Below are 19,071 nucleotides of genomic sequence, written 5' to 3'. Positions count from 1 at the left end.
TAGGAAGACAAAGATTTTTGCTCCTAACGCGTATTGAACTCACAACCTAGGGGATAAAAGATGCCAATTAAAAACTTTTAACCAAATGCTCTAGATGTTGTTTACAATTATTTGAATTATTAAAAGTTATAAAATAATTTTTAACATTTTAAAAAGTTGATGTGATAATTAATAAAATAAATATAATAATAAATTTAGTTTTCTTCATTCATAAATTGTTTTAATTTATCATAATTCTAAAAAAATAACATTTAAATTTTGTATCAGTTCAATCCCTTGGCCAACCCTTTTTATCATTGTTTCCTTCATCATTCTCATCTTAAATTAAAATAATATGTAAACATTTAAAACTAAATTTGTTACTATGTTATTGTATTAATTATTATAATAATTTTTTAATTAAAAGATAACTTTTAATGATTATCTTATGATTTTTTAATTTAAATAATCAATTTATAACATTTTGTGCTCAGATGATTTAACTAACTTATCCTATAATAAGGTGACAATATGAATAGTCCGTTTATCTTAAATAAAACACTGATGTTAGGAGCTAAAAATGTCAAAGATCTACTAATAAAATAGAAAAAATTGAACAACATTAACACGTTTAATGTTTTTAAAATCAATCGTTTTTGTCTATTTAATATTAAATAAATATTGTTCGTGCGAGCAAGTTACTTTTATAAATCATTATTAAGATAGATTAAATCATAAATGAAAAGATTTAATAAATATATTGTTCGTGCGAGCAAGTTACTTTTATAAATCATTATTAAGATAGATTAAATCATCAATGAAAAGCTTTAATAAATATATAAATATAACTCGTAAGCAATAAAGTTAGAAAATTTATTTTAGGTGTTATATTTAGAAATTCTATAAAGAATTTTTTTCAATGGATAAAAATTAACAATGTATATCAATTTATATTTAAGAGTATCAATATATTTTTTTGTTGCCCTCTCGGTTCCAAGGCTTCGACTTGACTATTAATTTAGACCGACCCACATCGCACACCTAACTTTGGTGGACGAGTCTCCTAGCCATGCACAAGGACTCGAACTCGAGACTTTGTTTAAACGATATCAAATTGCTAACCACTTGAACCAATCGCTATTAGTGAGCGTTAATATTCTTCTAAAAATATGTTAATTTAATTTTTTTTTAAATTTTATATTAAATTTATAAAGAATTTTTTTCAATAATTTTTGTGTTTTCATATGACATCACTCATTGTAAGCTAGCCCTGCCACTGCCATCAGGTGACCTTAATGGTTAAATGAAATGTTGTTCTCCTTTGAAGTCCTTAATTCTAAACATATATTATTTTTTTGTAGATTGTATACACATATGTTTGTTTGTCAGATGTTCCAAGCGAGACTTCTGATTTTTTTCCTCTTAGTGTTACTTATCAAGAACGTTTTTCGGCAGCAGGTCGGACTAGGTGTGTCTTTTTCTATCCTTTATTCGTTATTTTAATTAGTTGAAATGAACCTATGTATCATGCTTAATTTTTTTTGTTGTTGCTTCAGGGGTGGTTTCTTTAAACGAGAAGGGAAGACAAAGGATAATGAGGTACTGGTCACTGTCCAACCATGTAAAATTTTTAGACCCAGTTGACATATGAAGAATTTTTGGAACTATGGTCGCTAACTTACTATTTTACTTGGAAGTGGTTGCTCCATCCATTCTATCATTTAATCACTTTATCATTGTAAACTGTCCAAACTAAGATGTCCTTGTTCAAAAAGATAGTATATTTAATGCTTCAGTTTCCCTTATTACTGTCATGGTTACTGTTAAAAGGTAAGACACCCCACTGCACAAACTATTGCTTTGATAACCATTATTGTCACTTTCCTCTTCCAGATAAGAAGTTTCATAAACAGGTCTATTTTTATAGTATGCCTCTTTAAAGGGAAAGTGAAGTCCGCCCTTTATTTTAATTTTTTTTTCTTTCCAGCTTTTCTGTTTTATCGATTTTCTTTCTATCTTTATGCTATGATAAAACTTGGCAAAGGTAAAAAATTATTATGTTAGGTTAGGAACAAATTTCCGCTCTTGATTTTGTATGCTTAGGACCATACTTATGATATTTCAGTAGAAATCACTGCTGCTACTATTCAGTGTAGGAAGCAAGTTTAATGTTCTGTTCTCTGTACCTTAAGTATAACATTTCTTGTTTGCACTTGTTGGATGTTAATGGATATTTGGGAACTCTTTGAGTCTCTGTTATCTTTTTAAGCAGGAATTGTGAGATCAAATCAATAGTTCCATATGGAGTTTTTGTTGAGATAGCTCCAGGGCGAGAGGTACATATTTTTATCCAGAAAATTGCACATTTTTTTTGTATAAAAGTTCGATTATTTTTACAGTCACCTTATTTCCAAGTTTAAGGAATATGTAATTTGTTTTACATAGAAAGTTTTCTCCTATGCTTTAACTCACATTTCCACTTGTTTTTAAGTGAGGTTCGAACAAAGAGCGTGACTACTCTTATCAAAGTTATTGATATGGATAAAACATACATATATACGCATTATTATTGGTGGTACCTTTCGTAGTTTTGTGTATGACTTTGAATTGAATCAATTGAGTAAAGTATTGGACCAAGAGCCTGTGGTGCTTGAAATACTATCAAATTTATAAAAGAATGTGTAAGTTTTTAATGACGAGAACGAGGAGATTCAAACATATAAAAAAATTCTGCTTTCTCAGGGATTTTGCCACATTAAGGCAGAAAATGTAAGCATAGTTTTTTCATTTTTTTTTATTTCTTTTATCCTCAACTTGCAGATGCATTATCATTATAAGCTACTGAAATTATTATTGGTTGTCACTTTTTCCATCATAGGCTGTTAAAGTTGGCGATCGTGTTGATGTTAAACTTATCGAGGTAAGCAACTTATTTTTGTCTTGTTAATTCAACGATAAAACTTAAATATGGCGAATGATATTCACTTAAAATTGATTTATCCATGTATTTTTCTGCCCTGCTATATTCACTGCTTATCATGCAAGTACATTGCTAATTGGTAGGTGGTGATATCTCATTTCTATTAAGTGTCAGGTCTCCTTTGTTCTTGTTTAAAGTAGGGCCCCTCACCTGTCACCAATTGGTTTTAGGTTCGATGCTTAATACGGTATCCAAACCCAAGTTTTGTTTTGTTGTTCTTCCAACCTAACCCCATATGAGGTTAACCCTTGCTGAGGTTGTCTTCGTAGGCAGTATGAGCTACATGTGTAGGCCCCGGTGAGCGACATGCGAGGAGTGTTAAGTGGTTTTATCCCACGTCTCTAAAGATTAGCTTTCTTGTGGTTATTCCATGTTTCTTCACTTTTTTTTATTATTATCATTATCAAAAACTTTATGTTCTATACATTTGATATGGACTTCCTACATAATAAGTCGATGACTTGACTTGTTCATGCAATACTCAACCATTCTATGGGCTCGAACTATATACCAGTACTGTGTATTTCAAATATTTAATCTATGAGATGGTAAAAGTGGTTTCCAAATTTTTATCCTTTCTGTTGGTCTTGTAAATCCATCAAAGTGCTAAATTGTTACAGTTCTTAGTCTTTCTTCTGAACCTTTTTCCTTGATAGAATCTCTCTCCATTAACTGTGTCATCTAATGCAGGTTAATGACAAGGGACAACTTCGCCTCAGCCGCCGTGCACTTCTTCCCGTTCCTCAAACAAGTCCAGAAGATCCCAGTTCAAAGCAGCTTACCAGCAACCAAGCTGAAGTAGTTGTCGCTGATTCTGGTAAAGCAGAGAAGATTAAGAGGCCAAGGTTAAAAGTAGTGGTAACAAACTGTCCAAAAGTGATTCTGCAGAGACCTCTCTACTTGCAAGAAAAAAGGTTTTCAAGATAGTAAAGAAGAGCGGCGGTAAAGCTGTCACCGGTGTCTCCGGAAAAGATGGAGAATAGTAAATTATGGAATGGAAGTGTTATGGTTCTGCTGACAAGAATTTCCATCTCCGATCAACGCTGTGCCAGAGGTGACAAAATAGCTTCCTTACATACAAGAAACAGAGGCAATGCCTGTGGAAAGCAGTCGATTTTAATTAGCGGAAGGAAATAAGTTGGTAGAAATGAACTTTTTGTTCATCCTAAATTCTAGTGTTTTAATTTACTTAGGATTAGGTTTTATGTTTTCAACCTAAATTCTGGAGTTTCAATTGGTAGAAAATAATCATTGTTATTACTAAAGGTTATGAGTTCGAGCACCGACGGTTGCAAGGGTGATTGGATGTTTATTGTCAAATGGGTGAGAGTATTTATAACATATATTACTTTGTAATCACATTAGTTTAATCCAAAAAGAATTACTTAGGATTAGGTTTCATTTGTTTATCCTAAATTCTAGTGTTTTAATTTACTTATTATTATCCAAAAAAAATTACTTAGGATTAGGTTTCGTTTGTTTATCCTAAATTCTAGTGTTTTAATTTACTTATTATTATCCAAAAAAAATTACTTAGGATTAGGTTTCGTTTGTTTATCCTAAAATCTAGTGTTTTAATTTACTTATTATTAGGTTTTATCTATTCATCCTAAATTTTGTGTTCTAATTTACTTGGGATTAGATTTTATCTTTTTAAAAGATAAGATAACTTTTTTCAGGATATAAATATTAAGAAAAATATATTTAGTTAAATTTTACTTTTGTAACTTGGGAATGCTTCTAGTAATCCTATAAACAAATCGAACTATTCGACAAGAAGTTCGTTTATGTTAATTCATTTATTAAACAAACGAACATGAATAAAATCTAATGTTCGTTTAATTAAATGAACAAACATGAACAAATGGCTCGTTTGTTCATTTACGTTCTTAAACATTCGGTAATTTGTTTGTTTATGTTCGTTCATATATGTTTGTTTATGTTCGTTAGTTTATATTCATCCCAATCTCCAAACTCGTTTAAAATATTAAGACCTAATAAATTTTAATCTTAAACCCATTACATTTTAAAACTTCATAAATTTTAAATTCGAATAAAAATACCCAAATTAATTAAAGAACATAAATCCTAAAATTGTTTAGAAAAAATAACTTTTTTCAAATACAAAACCAATTAATTTTATGTTCATTTACACTCGTTCCTTTGTGTTCGTTTACGTTCTTCGGTTGTGTTCGTTTATCATTTTATCAAATGAACATGAACAAACACGAATAACAAATTTCGTTCTTTTGTTCGACTAAAGTTAAATGAAAAAACTTATAGGCTTAGCTTCTAGCAATGGAAAAGTGATTTTCCACTCGATAAGCAATGTTAATCACTCAAAAATTGATTTAAAATCATGGTTGGAAAAGTGACTTTTAACCTAACCTCATCAGCTCAAATTTCTAGCTTGTGAAAAATCATTTTTGGGTGAAATTATATTTTTATCCTCAAATACTATATTTTCAGTTTATAACATAATGTCTATAATAGACATTATATCTTTTTAAAGGCTTAATAGAAAAAATTACAAAAATTGTACATTTTTTTTCTATTTATGTGTATATTTTTTTCCGATCAATCCAGATGTCTAAGTTACAAACGTTACCATTCTAAGTGTCTTGATCTAACCCTAAATTTAGTGGGTAGAGAAGATAAATTTTTGACCTAAGGAAGGTGAGAGGGACGTCCGGGGGACTGGGAGGGAAGTGGGGACGAGGGAGGAGGAACGAAAAGGGAATGCAAGGCTTTAAAACGATGACAGAGCAACTCAACCATCTTGTAGAAATGGTGTCAAAAGGGAATGCAGATTTATTTGTTTTAAGCAGCTTGATCAATACTTTGGATGCAAATGAAGATTTTGGGTGGGGAAAGGGGACGCTGCTTCGCATTCCAGGGATTGATAGCCATAATCGAGAGTTATGCAACAGTTTCTTTATTAAAAACGCTAGGCAGCACAACGCCATTGAAGTATGGGTTACTGTACCCGAGAAAGAGATAGATTTTCTTGAACGGGATCCAGAGTTCCTCGCATTTGCTTCTCCAAATTCTTACTTTGATAGAAGTAAGATCTAAACACAAACAAAGAAACAAAAAGTTGATTCCCAAACTTAATATATTTTGAAATCTGCTCCTTATTTATTTGTTTGTTTGTTTTATTCAAATAAACGATGTGTTTGTTTTGGTATACGAATAAAAATAAATATGTTTGATTCAAATTACAAAATAGAACTATTTGTATTTTCTACAAAAGATATATGCCATCAAACTACTTCGACCTATCATTGTTATTAATTTTTTTTAGTTTAAGATAAGTATAAGGTAGTATATGTTCAAAAAATATGCTCAATCATTAATTAATCATGGTACTCGAATTTGGTACCTCAATGAACAACAACAATTCATTTATCACCGAGGTCTCTTGCTTCGTACATTATTATTATTATTCTTAAACCTTTGTTTATCTCTTAAAGTATATTATCTCGAGTTGTTCTTTAAATTTTTTAAAGAAAATTTATCTGTAAACCTTTAAAAATATTAGGCCAATAAAGACGTGTTACATGATAATATTGACATGTTGATCTTAATAAAAATGGTAAATGACAGTTAATTTTTTAAAATTTTGTTTTTTTAATATATTAATTTCATTTAATGAGAATATGACGTGTCATCACGTATCAGAAGGAAAATAAGAATTAATCAAAAGAATTGAACCTTAAACATTAAGTAGAGTAATCCAACACCTAGCCATCAGGCAAAACCTTGAATTTATTATACTATGAAAAAAATATTCAAGTTAAACTAAGACAGAAATTAAGTATATTTAATATATTTTTAAATTCTGTTTTATATTTTATTTAATTTAGTCCCTAAAATAAAATTGTTTAATTTAGGTATAAATTTAATTCTATTTTTCTAAAATTTTCACCTGATTTTCTTAAGGTTAATTTCATAAATATATTGATAATTCCATATTTGCATCAATAAAACTAAAAATCATTCTAGCTCGCAAAATATAGCATTAATAAAACTTTTGACTCATTTGCATTATAAAACTTGTTAATTAACCAAAGCAAACAGTTCTAAAGACTTAATTGAACAACTCAAATATTTTAGCAAATCAATCCAAATAGAAAAATTATAGGTATCAAAATGCAACTGAGCACATAATCATATTGTAAAATATATTTTAAGGTAAACTGAAAATAATTTCGACATGGATTGCACTAATTAGAAACTTAAGGGACTAATATATAATTTGAAAATAATTTTAGTATAAAAAATTAAAGCTATGATTATTACCATATTTATGAAATTAACCTAAAAATAATCATGTGTAAAAGATTCCGGCATGAGCTTTGATTCCACTGGTAGTTCATCGAGTAAAAGTCATGCAGATCTCAATTTGTAGGAAACATTCAAAGAACCATGTTTCTAAGAGATTGAAATAGGATGTCTAGTGTGTTCCTTCCAAAACCAATGAAAAGATATAGATTTTTTTAAAACAGTAATTGTTTAAAACATGTTTTCAAAACCATAGTAGAACCCTCCAACCGAACACTGTTATGAAGTTCCCCAGAACTGCATCTATAAGGGCTTACCCTAAGCACACATCAAAGGGAGTCACTCTAAGGGAATGCCTTGGGGCTTGAGAGCCTACACAAGATAGTTACTCGGGGCCTACCTAGGAAATATCTCAGGGTCGTAGGATTTACCCAAGAAAGATCTCGGGGCCTCGGAGCCTACCCAAGGGTCGCCTTAGGTGCGTAAGGATTTACCAGCTTAATCAGAGTTGAACCTCTACTCTCCAACCTACCCAAAGAAAATGTTTCAGTAAAACAATTCTCATAGTGAACAGTAATTTCCATAATCCGTATTCGGCAAAATTATATTTTCTAGGGAAAATAAATATTCCAATATCATGTATCATTCAATCATAGTCCATAACCCATCAACCAATAAATCATAATTTTCAGCAAAACATATCTCAAATCAGATAAAACAGTCGGGGTAGTACATAGAGAACACACTAGAGGATCCAAGTATTTTTCAGAGGCACTTGGTAGTTTTCAGGAATGGAAAACATGAAACTTATGTAATTTGATCGGGTTCTAGGATCGAGGTCCTATAAAAAAGGATCGATTACTAGCAGATCTATCAAACATTTAAAATTGATACTTTATGAGCCCTTTATGGTTCAGGTGCATTAGGAAGGTGTTCAAGAACCTTTACATCAGAATAATTCTAGATTCAAATTTACTGAGAGCGATTCCATTACTCAAACAATCAGGGGTATTTAAGATTATGCGTTGAATTATCAGGATTTTGAGTCCAATTGAACCAACGATCCCAACACGGCAATACTTGTCAATCTTTCAGAATGAGGTACTTCATTATTATTCACTTCTTATTACTGACATTACCAATTGATATGATCAATATCAGAATCATCCTTGATCAGTTCTTGAGGAGATAAATATGTATTCCAATGGTAATTATTTCTTTTATGTATTGCAACGATATCAATAATGTCGACATGCTTGATCTGGAGTTTAAAACCCTTGAGGGCAGTACAACATATAAGTTCATCACTGTTTCCAGACTTGTGTGAGTCATTCACTTATTTATAGTACTTAGGTCATTTATTAGTTAAGTTTATCCCGATCACTTTGGAGTTTCAATAGTAATTCAATCATTTCATAAATTCGGATACATACAATTCTTCCATTCAGTTCAACTTGGTCATATAATATAGTCATTTCAAGAAATTCAGATGTGTAAAGTACTTTCGATAATTCAGTCTCTGGGTGTTATCTCAGAAAATAGAAAATTCTAGGTCATTTGGTAAAAAAGATTGATTTATTCTTTTCAAAGCTAAAGGGTATTTAGTTATTCCAGTGTTTAGACATTCTTTGGGTCATTTTACACTTCAGGGCATTCCAATATAGATCTAAAATTTTAAATCGATGATTCCAAGGTTCAAGTGGATCAAGACATAAGTTCTTAGGTCGTATCCCTTATCATAGCCAACCATAGTCCTTTTCACATTTTAAGCGTATTATCGTCATTTCATTCAATTTTTTCAGTGGCATTACTCCCGATAAATTAGACTTCAAAATATTCTAGTTCCTTTAGAGTTCAGGTTATTTTGGTCATTTGAACAATCGTGGTTATTTCGTAGCTCGAAGACATTTTAGTAATTTCTTTCAATCCAAACAATATTCACTTTTTATGATAATTACTCAAGTTTATCCTTTTTAGGTTATTCTTCACCATCAGAGAAGTCTTGGTCTTTTACAGTACAAGGGCGTTTTCGTAATTTTTACCCATAGGGTTATTTTTGGTAATTTCCAACCAATTCTGGTATTTAACCTTTAAAGAAAATTTATCAAAATTTTCAGATCTTAAAGTAAATTTCATTTATTAATGAATCACTGAACTTATAATTATTTCTGATCGATCTTCCAGTTTCTTACGCAAATAATCTGAGTCAAATCGATTTTTGAATTTTTATGGTATTCAGATCGAGTTTAGAAATAATTTACTATATAGATGAGACCCATCATATTCATTCATGTACCTACCAATTTCCAACATGTTCCAAAAAGCATGCATAAGGTAGCAATGTAATACTTGGCTTTTCATGCCATATTGATCGACCATTTAAACTCCATTCGATCGCCATCAAACTTTAATTCAATGTCCAATAATTCCTCGAATACATAGTGTAACACCCTAATTTAGGGGCTAAATTTAAGAAATTATAAAGTGGTGGATTTAATTGGTATTTTTGAAAGAAACGGTTGATTAAATTGTAAAATTTCAAAGTTGGCAGACCGTTTTAAGAAGTACAGGAAATTCAGTGGTTAAACTCATAGTTTACCCATTTTTCTTTGGAATGAATTATAACCCCCTCCCATATGTTTTTCTGCAGATTATCATTTCCCTCTTCTCCAACAACCCTTCTTCCAACTCCGATCTATTCACCGTTCGAACTCCGATCGACGAGCTGAAACCACCATCGTGTTCGTTGTCAACCAAGGAACAAAACCCCTCAAACCTTTCGTCGTGAATCGTTGCCGTTTGTCGTTAATTTTAGTCGAAAGTATCGTCGGTAATAACTCGATTTCAATTGGTTTTTGGTCGATTCACGACGATCCGATGATCCGTTTACGACACCTCCCGCACCATCGTGTTCCTTGCAATATTCTGAGTCTATCGGTGTCATCCTTGGTCTCCATAGACGGCGGCGCGTGAGGAGGTGAAGCGGTCAAAGTTTCCGATTCGTTGAAATCGAGCTCTCCGCCGTTCAAAAATTTGAACCGAGCTTTGTAAGTATCTCGAAATCGCTTAAAATAATTTTTAGGATTTTTTTGGGAATTTTCCGATATCAGGGCACTGTTCACGCACCCCCATGCGCCGCCACTACGCGTGGGGAAGGAAAAAGTGACCGGTTTAACCTGTTTTGACCGGTCATAACCCGACCCGACCCGTTAACCCGACCCGACCCGTTGACCCGTTGACCGTTGATCGGCGTTGACCACTGTTGACCAAAACTTTGACGGGCTTTGACCGGGCATTAAACGACCTTTGACTTTGACTGAGTATACCTATCCTGACATTTTTTGACGTTCCAAATCCGATTCCGCAGTCTGTTTTTCGAATTTCAGACCTGAAGGCCTCGAAATTGGCAGTCAAACCCATTGACTTTGATTTTGACCAAAAATTTCAAATTTTCAAAAAGACATATTTTATGCTTTCGACGTCCTGAATCCGAATCCAAAGTCCGTTTCGCCAAATTATTTCAATGAAGAAAATTATTCCTATTGAAAGAAACATGTGAAGCTCTTCATTCAAGTTAAGATCTAGGAGCTTAGAACACTACCATAAAGGGTTTCCTAGAACAAAAATGATGGATGATTGGAGTGAATATGAGAAGAAGAAGTTCCAATTCAATGCAAATGCCTTGCACATTCTATTTTGTGCACTAGGCCCAGATGAATATGGAAGAATATTATCTTGTTTTAATGTCAAAGAGATTTGGACAAGTTCCAAGTAACTTATGAGGAAATCGATGAAGTGAGAGAAACAAAAATTAATCTTCTAAATCATAGCTATAATAATTTCAAGAAGAAATTGGATGAAGATGTCAAGACCATGACGAAAAGATTCTTTATAATTGTCAACAATCTTAAAGGATTTAGAGAAATCATCCTTAATGAAAAGCTTGTAAGGATTATGATTTATTATCTTCAAAATTCTTGGAAATCAAAGAAGACTACAATCATCGAAGAAAGTAACTTAAAGAATCTCATTCTTGATGAGTTTATTTGTTCCTTGCTCACTCATGAGATGATTGTGAAATAGGAGGAATAAGAAAAGGAGAAGAAAGAAGATAAAAAGCAAATTGGTGTTACTTTAAGCTCATCTACACAAAAGGAAAGTAACTCAAGTGAAGAAGGGGGAAAAGATGAAGAGGTGGTGAAGTTTGCTAGAAGATTCAAAAGATTCATGAAGTCCAAGGAAGTGAAAAAAATACATGAATCAAATAAGGGAAAAGGATCCCCTTATATGTTATGATGCCAAAAATTAGGACATGACAAATATGATTGCTCTCGATTAAAGAAAAAGAGATTTAACAAACATAGGAGAAAGGTCATGTTCAATATTCAAGTTTGAAATATTATCAATTGATTATTTGAATTTTTTTGAACAATTTTTACTTAGGAAGACAAAGATTTTTGCTCCTAACGCGTATTGAACTCACAACCTAGGGGATAAAAGATGCCAATTAAAAACTTTTAACCAAATGCTCTAGATGTTGTTTACAATTATTTGAATTATTAAAAGTTATAAATAATTTTTAACATTTTAAAAAGTTGATGTGATAATTAATAAAATAAATATAATAATAAATTTAGTTTTCTTCATTCATAAATTGTTTTAATTTATCATAATTCTAAAAAAATAACATTTAAATTTTGTATCAGTTCAATCCCTTGGCCAACCCTTTTTATCATTGTTTCCTTCATCATTCTCATCTTAAATTAAAATAATATGTAAACATTTAAAACTAAATTTGTTACTATGTTATTGTATTAATTATTATAATAATTTTTTAATTAAAAGATAACTTTTAATGATTATCTTATGATTTTTTAATTTAAATAATCAATTTATAACATTTTGTGCTCAGATGATTTAACTAACTTATCCTATAATAAGGTGACAATATGAATAGTCCGTTTATCTTAATAAAACACTGATGTTAGGAGCTAAAAATGTCAAAGATCTACTAATAAAATAGAAAAATTGAACAACATTAACACGTTTAATGTTTTAAAATCAATCGTTTTTGTCTATTTAATATTAAATAAATATTGTTCGTGCGAGCAAGTTACTTTTATAAATCATTATTAAGATAGATTAAATCATAAATGAAAAGATTTAATAAATATATTGTTCGTGCGAGCAAGTTACTTTTATAAATCATTATTAAGATAGATTAAATCATCAATGAAAAGCTTTAATAAATATATAAATATAACTCGTAAGCAATAAAGTTAGAAAATTTATTTTAGGTGTTATATTTAGAAATTCTATAAAGAATTTTTTTCAATGGATAAAAATTAACAATGTATATCAATTTATATTTAAGAGTATCAATATATTTTTTTGTGCCCTCTCGGTTCCAAGGCTTCGACTTGACTATTAATTTAGACCGACCCACATCGCACACCTAACTTTGGTGGACGAGTCTCCTAGCCATGCACAAGGACTCGAACTCGAGACTTTGTTTAAACGATATCAAATTGCTAACCACTTGAACCAATCGCTATTAGTGAGTGTTAATATTCTTCTAAAAATATGTTAATTTAATTTTTTTAAAATTTTATATTAAATTTATAAAGAATTTTTTTCAATAATTTTTGTGTTTTCATATGACATCACTCATTGTAAGCTAGCCCTGCCACTGCCATCAGGTGACCTTAATGGTTAAATGAAATGTTGTTCTCCTTTGAAGTCCTTAATTCTAAACATATTATTTTTTTTGTAGATTGTATACACATATGTTTGTTTGTCAGATGTTCCAAGCGAGACTTCTGATTTTTTTCCTCTTAGTGTTACTTATCAAGAACGTTTTTCGGCAGCAGGTCGGACTAGGTGTCTTTTTCTATCCTTTATTCGTTATTTTAATTAGTTGAAATGAACCTATGTATCATGCTTAATTTTTTTTGTTGTTGCTTCAGGGGTGGTTTCTTTAAACGAGAAGGGAAGACAAAGGATAATGAGGTACTGGTCACTGTCCAACCATGTAAAATTTTTAGACCCAGTTGACATATGAAGAATTTTTGGAACTATGGTCGCTAACTTACTATTTTACTTGGAAGTGGTTGCTCCATCCATTCTATCATTTAATCACTTTATCATTGTAAACTGTCCAAACTAAGATGTCCTTGTTCAAAAAGATAGTATATTTAATGCTTCAGTTTCCCTTATTACTGTCATGGTTACTGTTAAAAGGTAAGACACCCCACTGCACAAACTATTGCTTTGATAACCATTATTGTCACTTTCCTCTTCCAGATAAGAAGTTTCATAAACAGGTCTATTTTTATAGTATGCCTCTTTAAAGGGAAAGTGAAGTCCGCCCTTTATTTTAATTTTTTTTCTTTCCAGCTTTTCTGTTTTATCGATTTTCTTTCTATCTTTATGCTATGATAAAACTTGGCAAAGGTAAAAAAATTATGTTAGGTTAGGAACAAATTTCCGCTCTTGATTTTGTATGCTTAGGACCATACTTATGATATTTCAGTAGAAATCACTGCTGCTACTATTCAGTGTAGGAAGCAAGTTTAATGTTCTGTTCTCTGTACCTTAAGTATAACATTTCTTGTTTGCACTTGTTGGATGTTAATGGATATTTGGGAACTCTTTGAGTCTCTGTTATCTTTTTAAGCAGGAATTGTGAGATCAAATCAATAGTTCCATATGGAGTTTTTTGTTGAGATAGCTCCAGGGCGAGAGGTACATATTTTTATCCAGAAAATTGCACATTTTTTTTTGTATAAAAGTTCGATTATTTTTACAGTCACCTTATTTCCAAGTTTAAGGAATATGTAATTTGTTTTACATAGAAAGTTTTCTCCTATGCTTTAACTCACATTTCCACTTGTTTTTAAGTGAGGTTCGAACAAAGAGCGTGACTACTCTTATCAAAGTTATTGATATGGATAAAACATACATATATACGCATTATTATTGGTGGTACCTTTCGTAGTTTTGTGTATGACTTTGAATTGAATCAATTGAGTAAAGTATTGGACCAAGAGCCTGTGGTGCTTGAAATACTATCAAATTTATAAAAAGAATGTGTAAGTTTTTTAATGACGAGAACGAGGAGATTCAAACATATAAAAAAAATTCTGCTTTCTCAGGGATTTTGCCACATTAAGGCAGAAAATGTAAGCATAGTTTTTTCATTTTTTTTTATTTCTTTTATCCTCAACTTGCAGATGCATTATCATTATAAGCTACTGAAATTATTATTGGTTGTCACTTTTTCCATCATAGGCTGTTAAAGTTGGCGATCGTGTTGATGTTAAACTTATCGAGGTAAGCAACTTATTTTTTGTCTTGTTAATTCAACGATAAAACTTAAATATGGCGAATGATATTCACTTAAAATTGATTTATCCATGTATTTTTCTGCCCTGCTATATTCACTGCTTATCATGCAAGTACATTGCTAATTGGTAGGTGGTGATATCTCATTTCTATTAAGTGTCAGGTCTCCTTTGTTCTTGTTTAAAGTAGGGCCCCTCACCTGTCACCAATTGGTTTTAGGTTCGATGCTTAATACGGTATCCAAACCCAAGTTTTGTTTTGTTGTTCTTCCAACCTAACCCCATATGAGGTTAACCCTTGCTGAGGTTGTCTTCGTAGGCAGTATGAGCTACATGTGTAGGCCCCGGTGAGCGACATGCGAGGAGTGTTAAGTGGTTTTATCCCACGTCTCTAAAGATTAGCTTTCTTGTGGTTATTCCAGTTTCTTCACTTTTTTTATTATTATCATTATCAAAAACTTTATGTTCTATACATTTGATATGGACTTCCTACATAATAAGTCGATGACTTGACTTGTTCATGCAATACTCAACCATTCTATGGGCTCGAACTATATACCAGTACTGTGTATTTCAAATATTTAATCTATGAGATGGTAAAAGTGGTTTCCAAATTTTTATCCTTTCTGTTGGTCTTGTAAATCCATCAAAGTGCTAAATTGTTACAGTTCTTAGTCTTTCTTCTGAACCTTTTCCTTGATAGAATCTCTCTCCATTAACTGTGTCATCTAATGCAGGTTAATGACAAGGGACAACTTCGCCTCAGCCGCCGTGCACTTCTTCCCGTTCCTCAAACAAGTCCAGAAGATCCCAGTTCAAAGCAGCTTACCAGCAACCAAGCTGAAGTAGTTGTCGCTGATTCTGGTAAAGCAGAGAAGATTAAGAGGCCAAGGTTAAAAGTAGTGGTAACAAACTGTCCAAAGTGATTCTGCAGAGACCTCTCTACTTGCAAGAAAAAAGGTTTTCAAGATAGTAAAGAAGAGCGGCGGTAAAGCTGTCACCGGTGTCTCCGGAAAAGATGGAGAATAGTAAATTATGGAATGGAAGTGTTATGGTTCTGCTGACAAGAATTTCCATCTCCGATCAACGCTGTGCCAGAGGTGACAAAATAGCTTCCTTACATACAAGAAACAGAGGCAATGCCTGTGGAAAGCAGTCGATTTTAATTAGCGGAAGGAAATAAGTTGGTAGAAATGAACTTTTTGTTCATCCTAAATTCTAGTGTTTTAATTTACTTAGGATTAGGTTTTATGTTTTCAACCTAAATTCTGGAGTTTCAATTGGTAGAAAATAATCATTGTTATTACTAAAGGTTATGAGTTCGAGCACCGACGGTTGCAAGGGTGATTGGATGTTTTATTGTCAAATGGGTGAGAGTATTTATAACATATATTACTTTGTAATCACATTAGTTTAATCCAAAAAGAATTACTTAGGATTAGGTTTCATTTGTTTATCCTAAATTCTAGTGTTTTAATTTACTTATTATTATCCAAAAAAATTACTTAGGATTAGGTTTCGTTTGTTTATCCTAAATTCTAGTGTTTTAATTTACTATTATTATCCAAAAAAAATTACTTAGGATTAGGTTTCGTTGTTTATCCTAAAATCTAGTGTTTTAATTTACTTATTATTAGGTTTTATCTATTCATCCTAAATTTTGTGTTCTAATTACTTGGGATTAGATTTTATCTTTTTAAAAGATAAGATAACTTTTTTCAGGATATAAATATTAAGAAAAATATATTTAGTTAAATTTTACTTTTGTAACTTGGGAATGCTTCTAGTAATCCTATAAACAAATCGAACTATTCGACAAGAAGTTCGTTTATGTTAATTCATTTATTAAACAAACGAACATGAATAAAATCTAATGTTCGTTTAATTAAATGAACAAACATGAACAAAGGGCTCGTTTGTTCATTTACGTTCTTAAACATTCGGTAATTTGTTTGTTTATGTTCGTTCATATATGTTTGTTTATGTTCGTTAGTTTATATTCATCCCAATCTCCAAACTCGTTTAAAATATTAAGACCTAATAAATTTTAATCTTAAACCCATTACATTTTAAAACTTCATAAATTTTAAATTCGAATAAAAATACCCAAATTAATTAAAGAACATAAATCCTAAAATTGTTTAGAAAAAATAACTTTTTTCAAATACAAAACCAATTAATTTTATGTTCATTTACACTCGTTCCTTTGTGTTCGTTTACGTTCTTCGTTGTGTTCGTTTATCATTTTATCAATGAACATGAACAAACACGAATAACAAATTTCGTTCTTTTGTTCGACTAAAGTTAAATGAAAAAACTTATAGGCTTAGCTTCTAGCAATGGAAAAGTGATTTTCCACTCGATAAGCAATGTTAATCACTCAAAAATTGATTTAAAATCATGGTTGGAAAAGTGACTTTTAACCTAACCTCATCAGCTCAAATTTCTAGCTTGTGAAAAATCATTTTTGGGTGAAATTATATTTTTATCCTCAAATACTATATTTTCAGTTTATAACATAATGTCTATAATAGACATTATATCTTTTTAAAGGCTTAATAGAAAAAATTACAAAAATGTACATTTTTTTCTATTTATGTGTATATTTTTTTCCGATCAATCCAGATGTCTAAGTTACAAACGTTACCATTCTAAGTGTCTTGATCTAACCCTAAATTTAGTGGGTAGAGAAGATAAATTTTTGACCTAAGGAAGGTGAGAGGGACGTCCGGGGGACTGGGAGGGAAGTGGGGACGAGGAGGAGGAACGAAAAGGGAATGCAAGGCTTTAAAACGATGACAGAGCAACTCAACCATCTTGTAGAAATGGTGTCAAAAGGGAATGCAGATTTATTTGTTTTAAGCAGCTTGATCAATACTTTGGATGCAAATGAAGATTTTGGGTGGGGAAAGGGGACGCTGCTTCGCATTCCAGGGATTGATAGCCATAATCGAGAGTTATGCAACAGTTTCTTTATTAAAAACGCTAGGCAGCACAACGCCATTGAAGTATGGTTACTGTACCCGAGAAAGAGATAGATTTTCTTGAACGGGATCCAGAGTTCCTCGCATTTGCTTCTCCAAATTCTTACTTTGATAGAAGTAAGATCTAAACACAAACAAGAAACAAAAAGTTGATTCCCAAACTTAATATATTTTGAAATCTGCTCCTTATTTATTTGTTTGTTTGTTTTATTCAAATAACGATGTGTTTGTTTTGGTATACGAATAAAAATAAATATGTTTGATTCAAATTACAAAATAGAACTATTTGTATTTTCTACAAAAGATATATGCCATCAAACTACTTCGACCTATCATTGTTATTAATTTTTTTTAGTTTAAGATAAGTATAAGGTAGTATATGTTCAAAAAATATGCTCAATCATTAATTAATCATGGTACTCGAATTTGGTACCTCAATGAACAACAACAATTCATTTATCACCGAGGTCTCTTGCTTCGTACATTATTATTATTATTCTTAAACCTTTGTTTATCTCTTAAAGTATATTATCTCGAGTTGTTCTTTAAATTTTTTAAAGAAAATTTATCTGTAACCTTTAAAAATATTAGGCCAATAAAGACGTGTTACATGATAATATTGACATGTTGATCTTAATAAAATGGTAAATGACAGTTAATTTTTTAAAATTTTGTTTTTTTCAATATATTAATTTCATTTAATGAGAATATGACGTGTCATCACGTATCAGAAGGAAAATAAGAATTAATCAAAAGAATTGAACCTTAAACATTAAGTAGAGTAATCCAACACCTAGCCATCAGGCAAAACCTTGAATTTATTATACTATGAAAAAATATTCAAGTTAAACTAAGACAGAAATTAAGTATATTTAATATATTTTTAAATTCTGTTTTATATTTTATTTAATTTAGTCCCTAAAATAAAATTGTTTAATTTAGGTATAAATTTAATTCTATTTTTCTAAAATTTTCACCTGATTTTCTTAAGGTTAATTTCATAAATATATTGATAATTCCATATTTGCATCAATAAAACTAAAAATCATTCTAGCTCGCAAAATATAGCATTAATAAAACTTTGACTCATTTGCATTATAAAACTTGTTAATTAACCAAAGCAAACAGTTCTAAAGACTTAATTGAACAACTCAAATATTTTAGCAAATCAATCCAAATAGAAAAATTATAGGTATCAAAATGCAACTGAGCACATAATCATATTGTAAATATATTTTAAGGTAAACTGAAAATAATTTCGACATGGATTGCACTAATTAGAAACTTAAGGGACTAATATATAATTTGAAAATAATTTTAGTATAAAAATTAAAGCTATGATTATTACCATATTTATGAAATTAACCTAAAAATAATCATGTGTAAAAGATTCCGGCATGAGCTTTGATTCCACTGGTAGTTCATCGAGTAAAAGTCATGCAGATCTCAATTTGTAGGAAACATTCAAAGAACCATGTTTCTAAGAGATTGAAATAGGATG

At 30.9% G+C, this 19,071-nt stretch overlaps 2 long non-coding RNA genes across 2 annotated transcripts; both read left to right on the top strand.

The window, feature by feature from the left end:
- The first annotated feature begins 2,735 nt into the window (after nucleotides 1-2,735).
- LOC120142033 lies at nucleotides 2,736-3,784 on the top strand. Its single transcript, XR_005517819.1, has 3 exons — nucleotides 2,736-2,748; nucleotides 2,858-2,899; nucleotides 3,650-3,784. It is a non-coding gene; the product is annotated as an uncharacterized LOC120142033 (long non-coding RNA).
- Nucleotides 3,785-14,411: 10,627 nt separating this feature from the next.
- LOC120142313 lies at nucleotides 14,412-15,458 on the top strand. The gene is made up of 3 exons (XR_005517840.1): nucleotides 14,412-14,424; nucleotides 14,534-14,575; nucleotides 15,324-15,458. It is a non-coding gene; the product is annotated as an uncharacterized LOC120142313 (long non-coding RNA).
- The last annotated feature ends 3,613 nt before the right edge of the window (nucleotides 15,459-19,071 follow it).

The sequence above is a fragment of the Hibiscus syriacus genome, unplaced genomic scaffold (assembly GCF_006381635.1).
Source record: "Hibiscus syriacus cultivar Baekdansim isolate YM2019G1 unplaced genomic scaffold, ASM638163v2 tig00000205_pilon, whole genome shotgun sequence".
In the NCBI taxonomy this organism is placed as follows: Eukaryota; Viridiplantae; Streptophyta; class Magnoliopsida; order Malvales; family Malvaceae; genus Hibiscus; species Hibiscus syriacus.
Note: the sequence above shows the minus strand (reverse complement) of the source record. Positions and strands in the feature narration are given on the sequence as shown.